Source organism: Oncorhynchus clarkii, chromosome 25, assembly GCF_045791955.1.
Source record: "Oncorhynchus clarkii lewisi isolate Uvic-CL-2024 chromosome 25, UVic_Ocla_1.0, whole genome shotgun sequence".
Lineage (NCBI taxonomy): Eukaryota > Metazoa > Chordata > Actinopteri > Salmoniformes > Salmonidae > Oncorhynchus > Oncorhynchus clarkii.
Window position 1 is genome coordinate 39552495 of NC_092171.1, and position 16292 is coordinate 39568786.

Genomic DNA, 16292 nt, shown 5'->3' on the forward strand with positions numbered 1-16292 from the left:
TTTGCAAAATGTCATCAGCATAAGGGAATTATAACCTAAAATAACATGGTGCATTTTATGTTATTGTTATTTTCAAGATGAATTCATGTTAGTTGACCACTCAACCAATTTAAAATCAAAACTAGGCATTCAACTAACGTCTGTGCCCTGGGGGTGATTTCTCCAGTCAGTGTAGAGAGCAGTGTAATGACATTCTGAGTGTTACGCTAGTCAGTGTAATGACATTCTGAGTGTTACGCTAGTCAGTGTAATGACATTCTGAGTGTTACGCTAGTCAGTGTAATGACATTCTGAGTGTTACGCTAGTCAGTGTAATGACATTCTGAGTGTTACGCTAGTCAGTGTAATGACATTCTTAGTGTTTCTCTAGTTAGTGTAGAGAGCGGTGTAATGACATTCTGAGTGTTACTCTAGTCAGTGTAATGACATTCTGAGTGTTACTCTAGTCAGTGTAATGACATTCTGAGTGTTACTCTAGTCAGTGTAATGACATTCTGAGTGTTACTCTAGTCAGTGTAATGACACTCTGAGTGTTACTCTAGTCAGTGTAATGACATTCTGAGTGTTACTCTAGTCAGTGTAGAGAGCAGTGTAATGACACTCTGAGTGTTACTCTAGTCAGTGTAATGACATTCTGAGTGTTACTCTAGTCAGTGTAGAGAGCAGTGTAATGACATTCTGAGTGTTACTCTAGTCAGTGTAATGACATTCTGAGTGTTACTCTAGTCAGTGTAATGACATTCTGAGTGTTACTCTAGTCAGTGTAATGACATTCTGAGTGTTACTCTAGTCAGTGTAATGACACTCTGAGTGTTACTCTAGTCAGTGTAATGACATTCTGAGTGTTACTCTAGTCAGTGTAGAGAGCAGTGTAATGACACTCTGAGTGTTACTCTAGTCAGTGTAATGACATTCTGAGTGTTACTCTAGTCAGTGTAGAGAGCAGTGTAATGACATTCTGAGTGTTACTCTAGTCAGTGTAATGACATTCTGAGTGTTACTCTAGTCAGTGTAATGACATTCTGAGTGTTACTCTAGTCAGTGTAATGACATTCTGAGTGTTACTCTAGTCAGTGTAATGACATTCTGAGTGTTACTCTAGTCAGTGTAATGAGATTCTGAGTGTTACTCTAGTCAGTGTAATGACATTCTGAGTGTTACTCTAGTCAGTGTAGAGAGCGGTGCAATGATATTCTGAGTGTTACTCTAGTCAGTGTAATGAGATTCTGAGTGTTACTCTAGTCAGTGTAATGACATTCTGAGTGTTACTCTAGTCAGTGTAATGACATTCTGAGTGTTACTCTAGTCAGTGTAATGACATTCTGAGTGTTACTCTAGTCAGTGTAATGACACTCTGAGTGTTACTCTAGTCAGTGTAATGACATTCTGAGTGTTACTCTAGTCAGTGTAGAGAGCAGTGTAATGACACTCTGAGTGTTACTCTAGTCAGTGTAATGACATTCTGAGTGTTACTCTAGTCAGTGTAGAGAGCAGTGTAATGACATTCTGAGTGTTACTCTAGTCAGTGTAATGACATTCTGAGTGTTACTCTAGTCAGTGTAATGACATTCTGAGTGTTACTCTAGTCAGTGTAATGACATTCTGAGTGTTACTCTAGTCAGTGTAATGACACTCTGAGTGTTACTCTAGTCAGTGTAATGACATTCTGAGTGTTACTCTAGTCAGTGTAGAGAGCAGTGTAATGACACTCTGAGTGTTACTCTAGTCAGTGTAATGACATTCACTCTAGTCAGTGTAGAGAGCAGTGTAATGACATTCTGAGTGTTACTCTAGTCAGTGTAATGACATTCTGAGTGTTACTCTAGTCAGTGTAATGACATTCTGAGTGTTACTCTAGTCAGTGTAATGACATTCTGAGTGTTACTCTAGTCAGTGTAATGACATTCTGAGTGTTACTCTAGTCAGTGTAATGAGATTCTGAGTGTTACTCTAGTCAGTGTAATGACATTCTGAGTGTTACTCTAGTCAGTGTAGAGAGCGGTGCAATGATATTCTGATTGTTACTCTAGTCAGTGTAATGAGATTCTGAGTGTTACTCTAGTCAGTGTAATGACATTCTGAGTGTTACTCTAGTCAGTGCAATGACATTCTGAGTGTTACTCTAGTCAGTGTAATGACATTCTGAGTGTTACTCTAGTCAGTGTAATGACATTCTGAGTGTTACTCTAGTCAGTGTAATGACAATCTGAGTGTTACTCTAGTCAGTGTAATGACATTCTGAGAGTTTCCAGAGAAAAAAAACAGGAGACCCTAATGCAGAAATAACGAGCTTAGTGGCCTAGTTTCAAAAGGCAAAGGCTTGCTTGAGAGAGAGAGAGAGACAGAGCCAGACCATTTTACAATTGGCAGCAACATCTTGAATTGTGAGCACATTTGGATATAAAAATTAGCAATACTAAATAAAATATAGTAAACATTACTTTACTGATATCTGTCAAAACAATTTCAGGATTGTAGAAATACAATTAAAATCAGAAACGTCAATGCTGAAAGGCCAGTAGACAGATGTGTACCTGAATAGCAGGTCAGTGCATGTCAAAGAACAGTCCAAAGTTAGCCGGACCGATGGCTGCCATGTGCCCCTTTAATTAAATTGGGAGGGATTTTTTTGCGAGCTGAGCCAGCTAAGATAGGAATGAGGAGAATCGCTGCTTCAAAACCTGGAAATGAACGTTACACCCTTCTTAAAGGACCTCACAACAGATTTTAGGTTATTTTACCACTTCAATTAAAAACAGCTGATGCTTAGCTCATTTAATGTAAAATCGAAACATAGCTTCAGACTCAGAACTCTAATAAATAAAATAGTAACACTGACAACACCTTGTGACTGACTCCATTGAAATCAACTCTTCAGGGTCACAAAGTCCAAATATGAAGCTTAGGTCTGGAATTGTTCAAAGTTGCTTCCAAGCCAATCCCTGTCGTCATAGTCTACACACAGGAGAATACTTGGGGGAACGGGACCAAATCTGGTGACAATCTACCTATTTGTTATTTATAGCTTTAGTTATTCCATCAGTCCAATAGATGGCGATGACACTCTGTTATGGTGGTAATAGGGAAGCAACAAGTTAAATAATACATGCAACATCTTGGTCACGTTCAGTAGCCAAACGTTGCAGATGGAAATGCCATGAAAATAACCAATGTGATTCCTTATTCTACATGTCAGAGATGAGCGTGGCCTAACACATATTTATATCTGAACGTTCCAAAAAATTGTGTGTTGCTGAACGCCCCCCCCCCCCCCCCCCCCCCCCTCCTATCTGCATGCAAAGGGAATATGAAAGGTGTGTCATAATTGCTAAATTCTTTTGAACTTTCATCCAACTCGGAATTCCAATGTGGAATTTTATGAGTTCCAGGTTGTCTTGGAAGCACCAATAGAACTAGTCCCAGATGAATGTTCCATTCCACAAATCCATTCTGGAGTTGGGCCTCTTATGACATCAGTTCTATGACATCAACCAAGGTCAAGAATGTACCAGAGCTGCCTAGCTAGCTGCTACACTCAGATTCTCCTGATTTACTGTACACTATGGGAACTCTGTCACGGCACAGGTAAGTAAACCTTCCAATATTAATAGGAAATGCCGTCACATGTATAATACCAACTCGTGAGGGTTTAATAGTGTGCAGCAGTTTTTGGGGGGTTATTTTTGTCTGAGGTAAAACGGGGGAAATATGTTTATCAAATCAAAGTTTATTTGTCACGTGCGCCGAATACAACAGGTGTAGTAGATCTTACAGTGAAATGCTTACTTACAGGCTCTAACCAACAGTGCGAAAAAGGTATTAGGTGAACAATAGGTATGTAAACAAATAAAACAACAGTAAAAAGACAGGCTACATACAGTAGCGAGGCTACATACAGACTCCGGTTAGTCAGGCTGATTGAGGTAGTATGTACATGTAGATACGGTTTAAAGTGACTGCGCATATATGACGAACAGAGAGTAGCAGTAGCGTAAAAGAGGGGTTGGTGGGTGGTGGGACACAATGCAGATAGCACGGTTAGCCACTGTGCGGGAGCACTGCTTGGTCGGCCCAATTGAGGTAGTATGTACGTGAATGTATAGTTAAAGTGACTATGCATATATGATAAACAGAGAGTAGCAGCAGCGTAAAAAGAGGGGTTCAGGAGTCTTATGGCTTTGGGGTAAAAACTTAAAAGGCCCAATGCAGCTCTTATACATTTTCACAGTATTATTCCAACCCTGGTGTGGAAATGCATATAAAACACAGGAAACCACGTTTTTGACTGCACTGAACCTTTAAAAAATTTTATGCTAGCTAGTTAGCATCTGTCAAAACAAATGTTATGCTAGCTAGTTAGCGTCTGTCAAAAAAACGTTTTATCAAAAAAATAGAATAAAATAGACTTTGGTGTTTTTAGTAAATCTATATGTATTTTGATGGTGTGGCAGTGGTTAGAGCGTTGGACTAGCAACGAGAAGGTTGCAAGTTCAAACCCCAGAGCTGACAAGGTACAAATATGTCGTTCTGCCCCTGAACAAGCAGTTAACCCACAGTTAACCCACTGTTCCTAGGCCGTCATTGAAAATAAGATTTTTTTCTTAACTGACTTGCCTAGTTAAATAAAGGTAATAAATAAAGCACAGAGTTATTTTGTATTTCTGTGTTAGTTAAAACTGTGCTCAGGAGTTGTTAAAATTGCTGCCACCTCTGTGTCTGCTTCAAATTGACTTTAGTGCAGCCGAAAGCTAATTGCATTAAAAAAAAAAGTGTAACAAAAAGGCCAGGAACCACACTGAAACAAACAGACAGCACCCACAGCCATAGTATTTTGAGTTTGAGGAGTTAATGTGTTACCTAACTTCAATGGATTGGCCTGTCAAAAATCCAAGGTGAACATGAAGGTTTGCTTGGACTACTTCAGTGACAGTTGATGGACCACATTACCCTTGATGCTGTGTGACAAAACAGTTTTTTTTAAAGACAAGACCACATACTAACAGCAATTGTGTAGAATAGACATCTAGAATATACAGCATTTGGCAGTTACAGTTGAAGTCGGAAGTTTACATACACCTTAGAAAAATACATTTAAACTCAGTTTTTCAGAATTCCTGACATTTAATCATTGTAAAAAATCCCTGTTTTAGGTCAGTTAGGATCACCACTTTATTTTAAGAATGTGAAATGTCAGAATAATAGTAGAGAGATTTATTTCAGCTTTTATTTCATTCATCACATTCCCAGTGTGTCAGAAGTTTAAATACACTCAATTAGTATTTGGTAGCATTGCCTTTAATTTTTTTCTTTTTTTTACCTTGGGTCAAACATTTCAGGTATCCTTCCACAAGCTTCCCACAATAAGTTGGGTGAATTTTGGCCTCCTGACGTAACTGAGTCAGGTTTGTAGGCCTCCTTGCTCGCACATGCTTTCTTCAGTTCTGTCCACAAATCTTCTATAGGATTGAGGTCAAGGCTTTGTGATGGCCACTCCAATACCTTGACTTTGTTGTCCTTAAGCCATTTTGCCACAACTTTGGAAGTATGCTTGGGGTCGTGGTCTATTTGGACGACCCATTTGCGACCAAGCTTTAACTTCCTGACTGATGTCTTGAGATGTTGCTTCACTATATCCACAATTTGCCTGCCTCATGATGCCATCTAAGTGCACCAGCCCCTCCATTGAAGTGCACCAGCCCCTCCATGTAGCAAAGCACCCCCACAACATGATGCTGCCACCCCCGTGCTTCACGGTTGGGATGGTGTTCTTCGGCTTGCAAGCCTCCCTATTTCCTCCAAACATAACAAATGGTCATTATGGCCAAACAGTTCTATTTTCATTTCATCAGACCAGAGGACATTTCTCCAAAAATTGTGATCTTTGTCCCCATGTGCAGACCGTAGTCTGGATTTTTTTATGGCGGATTTGGAGCAGTGGCTTCTTCCTTGCTGAGCGGCCTTTCAGGTTATGTCTATATAGGACTTGTTTTACTGTGGATGTAGATACTTTTGTACCTGTTTCCTCCAGCATGTTCCCAAGGTCCTTTGCTGTTGTTCTGGGATTGATGTGCACTTTTTACATCAAAGTACATTCATCTCTAAGAGACAAAACTTGTCTCCTTTCTGAGCAGGTATGACAGCTGTGTGGTCCCATGGTGTTTATACTTGCGTACTATTGTTTGTACAGATGAATGTGGTACTTTCAGGCATTTGGAAGTTCCAAGGATGAACCCAACTTTTTTTCCTGAGGTCTTGGCTGATTTCTTTTGATTGTCCCATAATGTCAAGCAAAGAGGCACTGAGTTTGAAGGTAGGCCTTGAAATACATCCACAGATACACCTCCAATTGACTCAAATTATGTCAATTTTTCTATCAGAGGCTTCTAAAGCCATAACATAATTTTCAGGAATTTCCCAAGCTGTTTAAAGGCACAGTCAACTTAGTGTATGTAAACTTCTGACCCACTGGAATTGTGATACAGTGAATTATAAGTGAAATAATCTGTCTGTAAACAATTGTTGGAAAAAATACTTGTGTCATGCACAAAGTAGATGTCCTAACCGACTTGCCAAAACTATAGTTTGTTAACAAGACATTTTTTGAGTGGTTGAAAAATGAATTTTAATGACTCCAACCATGGTGTAGTTCAACTTTTGACTTCAACTGTATATGCCAAATCATATTCAATAATCATTAGTCCCTTTAAACAGAGCTGAAACTCACATTGCACTATTTTTATTTTAGCAGGGAGTCACATTGAGATTAAAAATCAATTTTACAAGAGAGCCCTGTATACATTACAATAAAAACAGAATAATAAATACACACTTGTATTTGTGTAAAACAATAGAATTCAGCAAACAAAATAAACATATTTAATAAAACCAATCATATTCAACTACATAGAGGTTCTCAAATCAATAATGTAAACTGGCACCAGCACAACTAGCTGCAGTGAACTCTGCAGATTGTTCCACAAATTAGGGGCAAAAAAATTTAAAAAACTCAGATTTTCCCAAATCTGTGGAGACTGAAGGTATCTCTAGTGTTGCCCATTCCTGAGGACGGGTTTGGTAACTTATGATTCTTAACTTAATTAAGGAAGTTACATATGAAGGGAGTTTCTGTAAGATTGCTTTGTAAATAAATGAGAGAGTGCAGCTCTTCTTACAGAGGTCCATCCTGAAATTTTTACACAGACAAAGATTCGTCCTAAAATTGCCCCCTGTGATAAAACGTATTGCAGAATGGTAGACTGTGTCCAAGGGTTTTAAAACAGAGATTGTGCCGCATGTATGTAAACAATGTCACCAAAATCCAATACAGGGAGAAGCGTTGTTTGAACAATCATTCTCCTATTTTCAATACTGAGGCATAATTTATTTATTTATATAATTTATTTCGATATAATAATAAAATAAATTTGATCTTAGCTTATTAGTCAGATTCTCTATATGCATCAATCCAGACACCCAGGTACTTATATTGAGAAACAAGCTCAATTTGGGCTCCATTTATAGGGCACATATACAGGTCCTCAGGGTCAACATTTTGTAACCTAGATCAAATAAAATCAAATGTATTTATATAGCCCTTCGTACATCAGCTGATATCTCAAAGTGCTGTACAGAAACCCAGCCTAAAACCCCAAACAGCAAGCAATGCAGGTGTAGAAGCACGGTGGCTAGGAAAAACTCCCTAGAAAGGCCAAAACCTATGAAGAAACCTAGAGAGGAACCAGCATAGATAAATACAAGTAAAACCAAGCTCATGCTGTTAACACTAATTTAAGATCTGTAAGTGATTTCATGATGAAGTTCACAAATAGCCTGCTGCACTGGGTTGGCACAGGAATACTAAACTGTCACCTGCATATATATGAATGTTACAACAGTGTTTCCTATGTCATTAATATACAAGGTGAACAATAATGGACCCAAAATAGAACCCTGAAGAACACCTTTTTGAATATCAATAAATTCCGATTCAACCCCATCTGTCAAGATGGCCTGAGTTATGTTGCTAAGATAATTCTGAAATCAAAAAACAGGCTGTATATCCCAGGCCTATTCTTGATAACAGAATGATCAACCCTTTGACAGGTCAATGAACATGGCAGCACAGTTCTTTTTAGCATCCAAGGCATTGACAAGATCATTAACAACTAGCGTGATTGCTGTGGTAGTAGTACGCCCAGGCCTAAACCCCGATTGGTTTATATTGAAAATACAGTTATCAGGTAAAAAGAAGCAAAGTTGTACCTTAACCAAGGATTCAAGAATCTACTGTGAACAATGTAGTATTAAAATGGGGCGATAGTTGTCAAGATCATTTGTATGCCCACCCTTATAGAGGGTGGCTCATATCCGGATTTCCATGTTTTTGGAATACTTCTTGAAAACAATGTTAAATTAAAAAATGTGAGCTACTGAGCTACACACTTAGGCCAGGATCCAAATGATCAGCCCCTGTGGATTTGTTTTGGTGTAATGTTAGCAAAACATCCAGGACTACTTTGTCAGTGAATTTCCAAAAATAAAACTCCTGACCAGCATTTTCAGTATCATTCAACAGATTTTCAACATCAACATCCAAACTACTCTTTTTTTAAGAGCTGTCTTTGAAATGCATTCAAATATGTAGCCCGCAGAGATAAAATTGTGATTTAATGCATGAATGATATCAATTGTCAGTAATGGGGCCAGAATCTAAATGAATCTATTGGGGGAAGAGAAGAGGAGACAACTCTTCATTGATGTAACAGCTTTCCAAAATGTAGCACCCTGTACATTCAGATAATAATCTGATTTGGGACAATGGTCACCGGTCACTAATATCCAAAGCAAACACTCCACTCCTAGCATATTACTCGAGAGTATTTGTAAATATGAGGGCAATCAACGTTAATGTTGTAGGGTCCTTTAAGTTTGCAAGAGTTGCATTTGACAGGTTCGTGGGGTCCAGTATCAGCTCAGCATTCTGGTTTGGCGAGAGGGAGTCTAGAACTGCCACCTGGGGAGGAGAAGACAGAACACGAATGCATTCTGCCTTATCCAGCCAAATCTCCACGTAAGCAGCATCAAATGACAAGAATCCATTGGTGCACTTTCAAAAGACTAGCAAACCAATTGTTTTACCTCTGAGATGTTTAAAAAGTCTTTGAGATCAGAATAGGTTGTGTAGTTGGATTATGGACCCAGGTTGATTATAAGCTAGTCGGCCGCATTGCACATTTCCTGCTTGTAACGGCATTCCTCCTCTTCTGAGGAGGATCGGAGGACCAATGCGCAGGGTGGTAAGTGTCCATAACGTTTATTTAAAGACATAAACTGAACACTACAAAACAATAAACGTGAAACCGAAACAGTACCGTGTGGCAACAAACACACACACGGAAAACAAACACCCACAAACCAAAAGTGAAACCCAGGCTACCTAAGTATGATTCTCAATCAGAGACAACTAACGACATCTGCCTCTGATTGAGAACCATACTAGGCTGAACTCAAAACCCCAACATAGAAAAACAAACATAGACTGCCCACCTCAACTCACGCCCTGACCATACTAAATAAAGACAAAACAAAGGAAATAAAGGTCAGAACGTGACAGTACCTCCCCCCCAAAGGTGCGGACTCCGGCCGCAAAACCTGAACCTATAGGGGAGGGTCTGTGTGGGCGTCTGTCCGCAGTGGCGGCTCTGGACCCCACTTCACCACACTTTTTCTCCGCCTCATTGTCCGCCTCCGTGGCCTCTTACGAGCGGTAACCCTCACCGCCGACCTCGGACTGGGGACCCTAGAAATGGGTCCCGAATGGACGTGAGACTCCGGCAGTGCCGGACAGGCGGGGGCCTCCGGCTCTGGCGGCTCCTGGCTGGCTGACGGCTCTGGCGGCCCACCCCAACTCACGCCCTGACCATACTAAATAAAGACAAAACAAAGGAAATAAAGGTCAGAACGTGACACTGCTGGAAAACTAAAAGACGTGAATGGTGATTTTGATTTTTTTTAAATATGGAGTAGCATACATGGATTTCTTTAGACAAGGAAGCAACATGTCAACTGTCCGCTACAACAGAAGACAGACAACGTGAACAGATATCACCAGGTATTTCAGCAGGGCTCCTGTGATTCCTTGTCTTCTACACATAAGTTTTTTGGGAAGGCTCTGTGCATTCCTCTTACACTGTAAATGGGTAAAAAATATATATATGTATACTTGACATTTGCAATAATGCATGGCTCATTTTAATAGGAAGTTGCCCCTACTCACACAACCTGGACTAGATGTAAAATAGTGAACGAAAATCCGGGACACTCAAAGTAGTATGTTACATTTGGTGTGGTTACATAAAACAGAAAGTTACTTAAAAGGCAAAAAACTAAAGTATGGTGGTTGGTGCGGGTGGATGAACGCTAAAATGTCTTACTCACGTCGGCCACGGTGAATGAGAGCACACACTCCTTGGGAGCGGACTGCGTCGGTGCCACTGTGTTATCCTCAAAGCGAGCGAAGCGGTTTAGCTTGTCCTGGAACAAGATGGTGTCCGAGACGCGCCTGGTTTTCCCTTTGCAATCTGTGATTGGGCTCTTGAGTGGCGCAGTGGTATAAAGCACTGCATTTCAGTGCTAGTAGCGTCACTACAGACCCTGGTTCGATTCCAGGCTGTATCACAACCGGCCATGATTGGGAGTCCCATAGGGCGGTGCACAATTAGCCCAGCGTCCTCCGGGTTTGGCCGGTGTAGGCTGTCATTGTAAATGAGAAATTGTCTTTAACTGACTTGCCTAGTTAAGTAAAAAATAATCTGTAGAATCTGACACATACGTCTCGTGTCTGAGCCGTTGAAATGTGACTCCACTTTGTTTCTCTACTCTTTGCAATTGCAATTCGTAACATGTCATCCGAAATGGATGATGGGACTTCTACAAGTGAATTACATACCATACGAAAAGTAACATATCTTCAAACCATGCAATCCAGGATTTCCAACTGTGTGAATTGAAGGCTGATGGTAAACGTCCAATTCATCACATTGTTAATGACTGAATGGATGTCAGGAATCTGTTTAAACACCAGAGGTCATCAGCACAACTCATCATGGCATGCCACTGATAAATTAAAGTACAAGATTGATAGGTTGCTCATTTGGTGTCTTTCACTTTCCACCAAGGAAGACACAGGGGAGACACAGGGGATTGCTATTTGTCAAGTTGAAAGCATGCAGTCACCCCCCCCCCCCCCCTCTCCCCTTCCTCCAAAATGCATTAGCTCTTTCTTTGCGTTCAGTTGCGTCAGAAACTCAACAATATTTTTTGAAAGACTCCTTTCTCCATCCGCTCAAAACAGAATGTTCAGGTCATCTTGTGTCATTCAATGTTCCAGAGTTCAATGTCATCTGTGTCATTCAATGTTCCAGAGTTCAATGTCATCTGTGTCATTCAATGTTCCAGAGTTCAATGTCATCTGTGTCATTCAATGTTCCAGAGTTCAATGTCATCTGTGTCATTCAATGTTCCAGAGTTCAATGTCATCTGTGTCATTCAATGTTCCAGAGTTCAATGTCATCTGTGCCATTTTGGTTGAGGTTAGCAGCGACAATGATTCCTTCTACAAATAAAACTGGAAAGAAAAAATAAAGTGGCGCATGTCAGTGAGTTGCACAGCAATGTTATTGAGGGGATAACCATCCGGACAAAACACTTAGGCCACTTACGCTCGAGAAGCCGGGATTGAGGACTTGTAACTCATGCAGTTCTGCAAAAACAGAAAAGACGCCAAAGTTCCTCAGGAGCCAGTCAGTGCTTCCACTGGTGTTCGAGACAGATGGGATCTGAAACTAAATCATTTAAATCCCCCTAAGCAGATGACTTGAGTGGATTGGCCCAGAGAAGTGTGGATGTTTCTGCTTTCCAGAATCATTTATTACCCAATGAGTCATTTCTCTAAAGGAATGGATGAAATGAGTGAATATCACTCTGTTGTTCTGTCCATGGAGGCTGATTGGTTGCTTAGAGCATCAACACGGAAACAGAGAACAGAGCCTATGTTACCTTAACTTCTTATTCAATTGTAGGCATATCACCCATTGCATTGAAGATGGCACTGGGTATCATGGCATTACATGCACAATTGGGTAGGTCTGATAACTGAACTTCTTGGATCTGAGACAGAATGGATATTCCTGAATGGAGATTCCAAGAATGGTTGGAGCTTCTTCTGGATCCACTTGTCAACAAAACCAGCGTCGTTCCGCTGTGCCTTTAATAAAGTTGTTGATTTTGAGCTGTCAGATGGCATCAAGGACATGTGTTCTAGCTGGACTGCTGATGTTGGGCTTCTGGAAAGGTAGAAACAGTTCTCATTGACAAAGTCTACACATTGCCAACATTTTGTTCTAACTCTGGGATTAAACATACCATGCTGGAGTACTCCAGAAGAGCCTGATACAGAACAGAAGCTTCCACGTCTCTGTTGAGATGTTCTTTTTTGCTTGCCAATTGGCATTTCAGCAGCATCGCTAAGTTGTCCTCTGAGAGACGCGTTGTCTCAAAGAAAATAACGCAGGGTTAGTGAACAAAATGAGACAACTGTGACATCAACACGAGAAACAACAAATAAGAGGAGAGAAATGACTGTTGCTACCGACAACACTCCCTGATGAATTTAATAAAAAGCTTATTAATAAGGAACGGGCATATTCAGAGATGTTAAAATTGTAAAGGGATTCAGAGGAATCGCCAGACAACAGGTGTTGCTCCCAGTTGTGAGCTGTAGGAAACGGTCATGAAAAATACATGTTCACAAATGATAGCTCAGTGAGTCGCAATTTCTCACACCATGCACATTAATCAAGGAAGTACTGAACCCACCTGCTGTTTTCAGCACAAAGTTGTTCCTCTAAAAAAAGAAAAAAGAAAAGAGAACTACAAACATTTTTTGTCACAAAACAAATTTCCAATCTGAAGGAAGATAATCTAAATGTCCCAGGTAGCATCTTTGTACAGGTATCTGAACAACGCAGATATCTGATGTATGGGCCCTTCCATGTAAACAAGTGTCTAATTTGAATAAGATCCCATTCAGGGAGTACTTACCACAACAAAAGGTGGAGGCCTTGAGCAACCTTTGAGAACGATAGTTGAAATAAGGACATTCAAATAACAGGAAGACTTATGAGAAAACAACATTTAAAACAAAAAAGACTGTTTTAGTGACACCCCAGTGTAGCTCCATCGTTGGGCTACTGGAATTATTAGCAGTTGGTTGTGTTCAGTTTTTAAAAATCAGCTGCCTAATGGAGCAACCGCAGAGCAAGCTCAACTTGCCTGATGCCATAATTGCCATATATTGTCAACCTTTCACCAGAAATATCAGTTTCAGGTTTAATGTAGCTCTCAAGAACCCAAGTGGGCTATACCCAGTTCACAGCCTGCGGGGTTCTCAGCTGGTAGGCCTACTAATCACAGCTGGCTCCCTCGTGAATAGAATCCTGACACTCTGTTTAATCCCATCCCGCTGACTAAAATGCAAATACGTCTCACTTGCAATAGGCCTACAGTTTTGGAAACATTTGGGATTTAACACTCATATAAGCGACAACTAAATTTGTCTAGTACAAAAGATATACTTACTGTGTTGCAGTTTAGCAAAGTTACACCCGGACATTTTCACACGTAGCCTCGGGTACGACATGTCCTCTCACCTTGTCATATAGCGCAATGTGTTTTATGAATGAACATTTCCTCTGCATGCTGGGGCTGGGCACAGGCTAGCATCACAATGTTCAAAACCATACACAAGAAAACTTCATCCTAGCATATAGCCCAGGCGTGTCAAACTCATTCCATGGAGGGCCTAATGCCTGTGGGTTATGGTTTTTACATTCAATTAAGACCTAGACAACAAGGTGAAGGGAGTTATTTACTAATTAATGACCTTATTTCATCAAGCAAGTACAAGGGAGGAGCCAAAAATCCACAGACACTTGGCCCTCGGTGGAATGAAGTTTGACGTGATTTAGCTGTCTTGAGTTTTGGCATGTCGTGAAGAAGGAAGCCTGTTTCCTCTGAAAATGCTGATGAAACATAATGAATACAAACACAGAATACGAAGATAAAGAAATTCCTATTGACAAAAAAATAAAAAAAAGCCAGAATAGATATAGAGATCGTCACTAACCCTAATTTGTCTAGAATTTGATATGATAGTTACGTACTGTACTGTACAGTAGAGCATTGTTATGTGGTACACTACTTAACAGTTTGCAAATGTAGAATATTTACACATAAACTCACAATGGAAAAGATGAATTAGCAACATGATTAACAGGTATAACAATATGTAGATAAAAGATTCCTTCAAATAAAGGGTTACCATCATTTGTGTATGTACATGAAAAATAACCTCAATCCCCTAGTGTACAACTCTAGTGTGGTGCTAGTTACTGGGCTATTGGTTATTGGTACATACGTTGTGTTATTCAAGATATTTATCATGATTACATTTATTTTTAGAAAGTGTTTGCGAATTTTACCAAAGCAATAATGCCCACAAAAACTCCCCAAAAGCCATTACAATACACAACCGGCCTACACACTTGCTTCAACCTACACATTTCACTGAAATTGATTTTCCACAAACAAATATATATGTATAGCGTTTTGTTGTAGCCAAATCGTTTGACTGACACTGAAAAACTTATTTAATTATTGTTTTATTTGTTTATTTTTTATTAGACACTAACAGTTCATTCAACTTTCAAGCTAAATGTAAAAAGTGTACCAAGTTACAGGGTCTGACTTGTGGTGGTGTCCAACTTAACTTGGGGTGTGGTGGAAGACACCTGGCTGTGTCACGCATGACTAAACAACATGTCTATGGTGGGTAGCAGGGTAGCCTAGTGGTTAGAGCGGTGGACTAGTAACCAAAAGGTTGCAAGTTCAAACCCCCGAGCTGTCAAGGTACAAGTATCAGGTATCTGTTGTTCTGCCCCTGAACAGGCAGTTAACCCACTGTTCCTATGCCGTCATTGAAAATAAGAATTTGTTCTTAACTGACTTGCCTAGTTAAATAAAGGTAAAAATGGTGTCAGGTTACACCGTTTCTGTCTATTCATAAAAAGAAGACAGGCTGGGCCTTTCTCCTCCTGTCAATAACTGCTTTGCATTTGATCATAATGATATATGTGCTCTGTAATTACATGTTTTTCAGTGATTGGGCTTAAGGGATAGACCAGACGCTGGCATGATCCTCAAACAACTGCACATCAATGGTCAACTTGCGGCCAGCTGGAAGTCCTTCCAAATCCTTCTATAAAATACCACATTTTCACACAAAAAAAAAATGTTTATTTTAGCTGGATATGTATTCCATCAGAACAGCTCATACAAATGATTCAATCCCTTGTTGTGTCAGAAGAACAATTTACGCTAGTAATGTAGGCCAGCAGTCTACAAACTGCCCTGGTTACCCCAGATAAAGTATCATACTCATTGTAACTCTACAAACTGCCCTGGTTACCCCAGATGAAGTATCAGACTCATCGTAACTCTACAAACTGCCCTAGTTACCCCAGATGAAGTATCAGACTCATCGTAACTCTACAAACTGCCCTAGTTACCCCAGATGAAGTATCAGACTCATCGTAACTCTACAAACTGCCCTAGTTACCCCAGATGAAGTATCAGGCTCATCGTAACTCTACAAACTGCCCTGGTTACCCCAGATAAAGCATCAGGCTCATCGTAACTCTACAAACTGCCCTGGTTACCCCAGATAAAGTATCAGACTCATCGTAACTCTACAAACTGCCCTAGTTACCCCAGATAAAGCATCAGGCTCATCGTAACTCTACAAACTGCCCTGGTTACCCCAGATAAAGTATCAGTTGGAAATCTCCTTCCTTAAACTCATCACCAAGCTGGTTTTGCATCAATGTTAGTCACCCATGAATAGCATATCGTTGCATACAAGTGTTTCAGAGGTGAGTCATGAACATTAGTGTGAACGTGATCAGATGCATCAGGCCCATAGGGTCCACAGAGTCATATGTCCCCTTACATTTGTCCTGTTAAATAAGTATATATGTTGTTGTTGTTTCTCTGTAATAATACTAGCCACCTAGCAATTTTAGCTAGCCCAGATATGCTACCAGGAGGCAATTTCAGGCTATCAATCAAGTTAGAGTAGCTAGCTTGTCTAACTATTTTGCCTGCTGGCAATGTTGGTAGACTTTAGAAAAGCAAACAATTCCTGAATAAGACTCCCCATTCCCCTCAGATTTTTG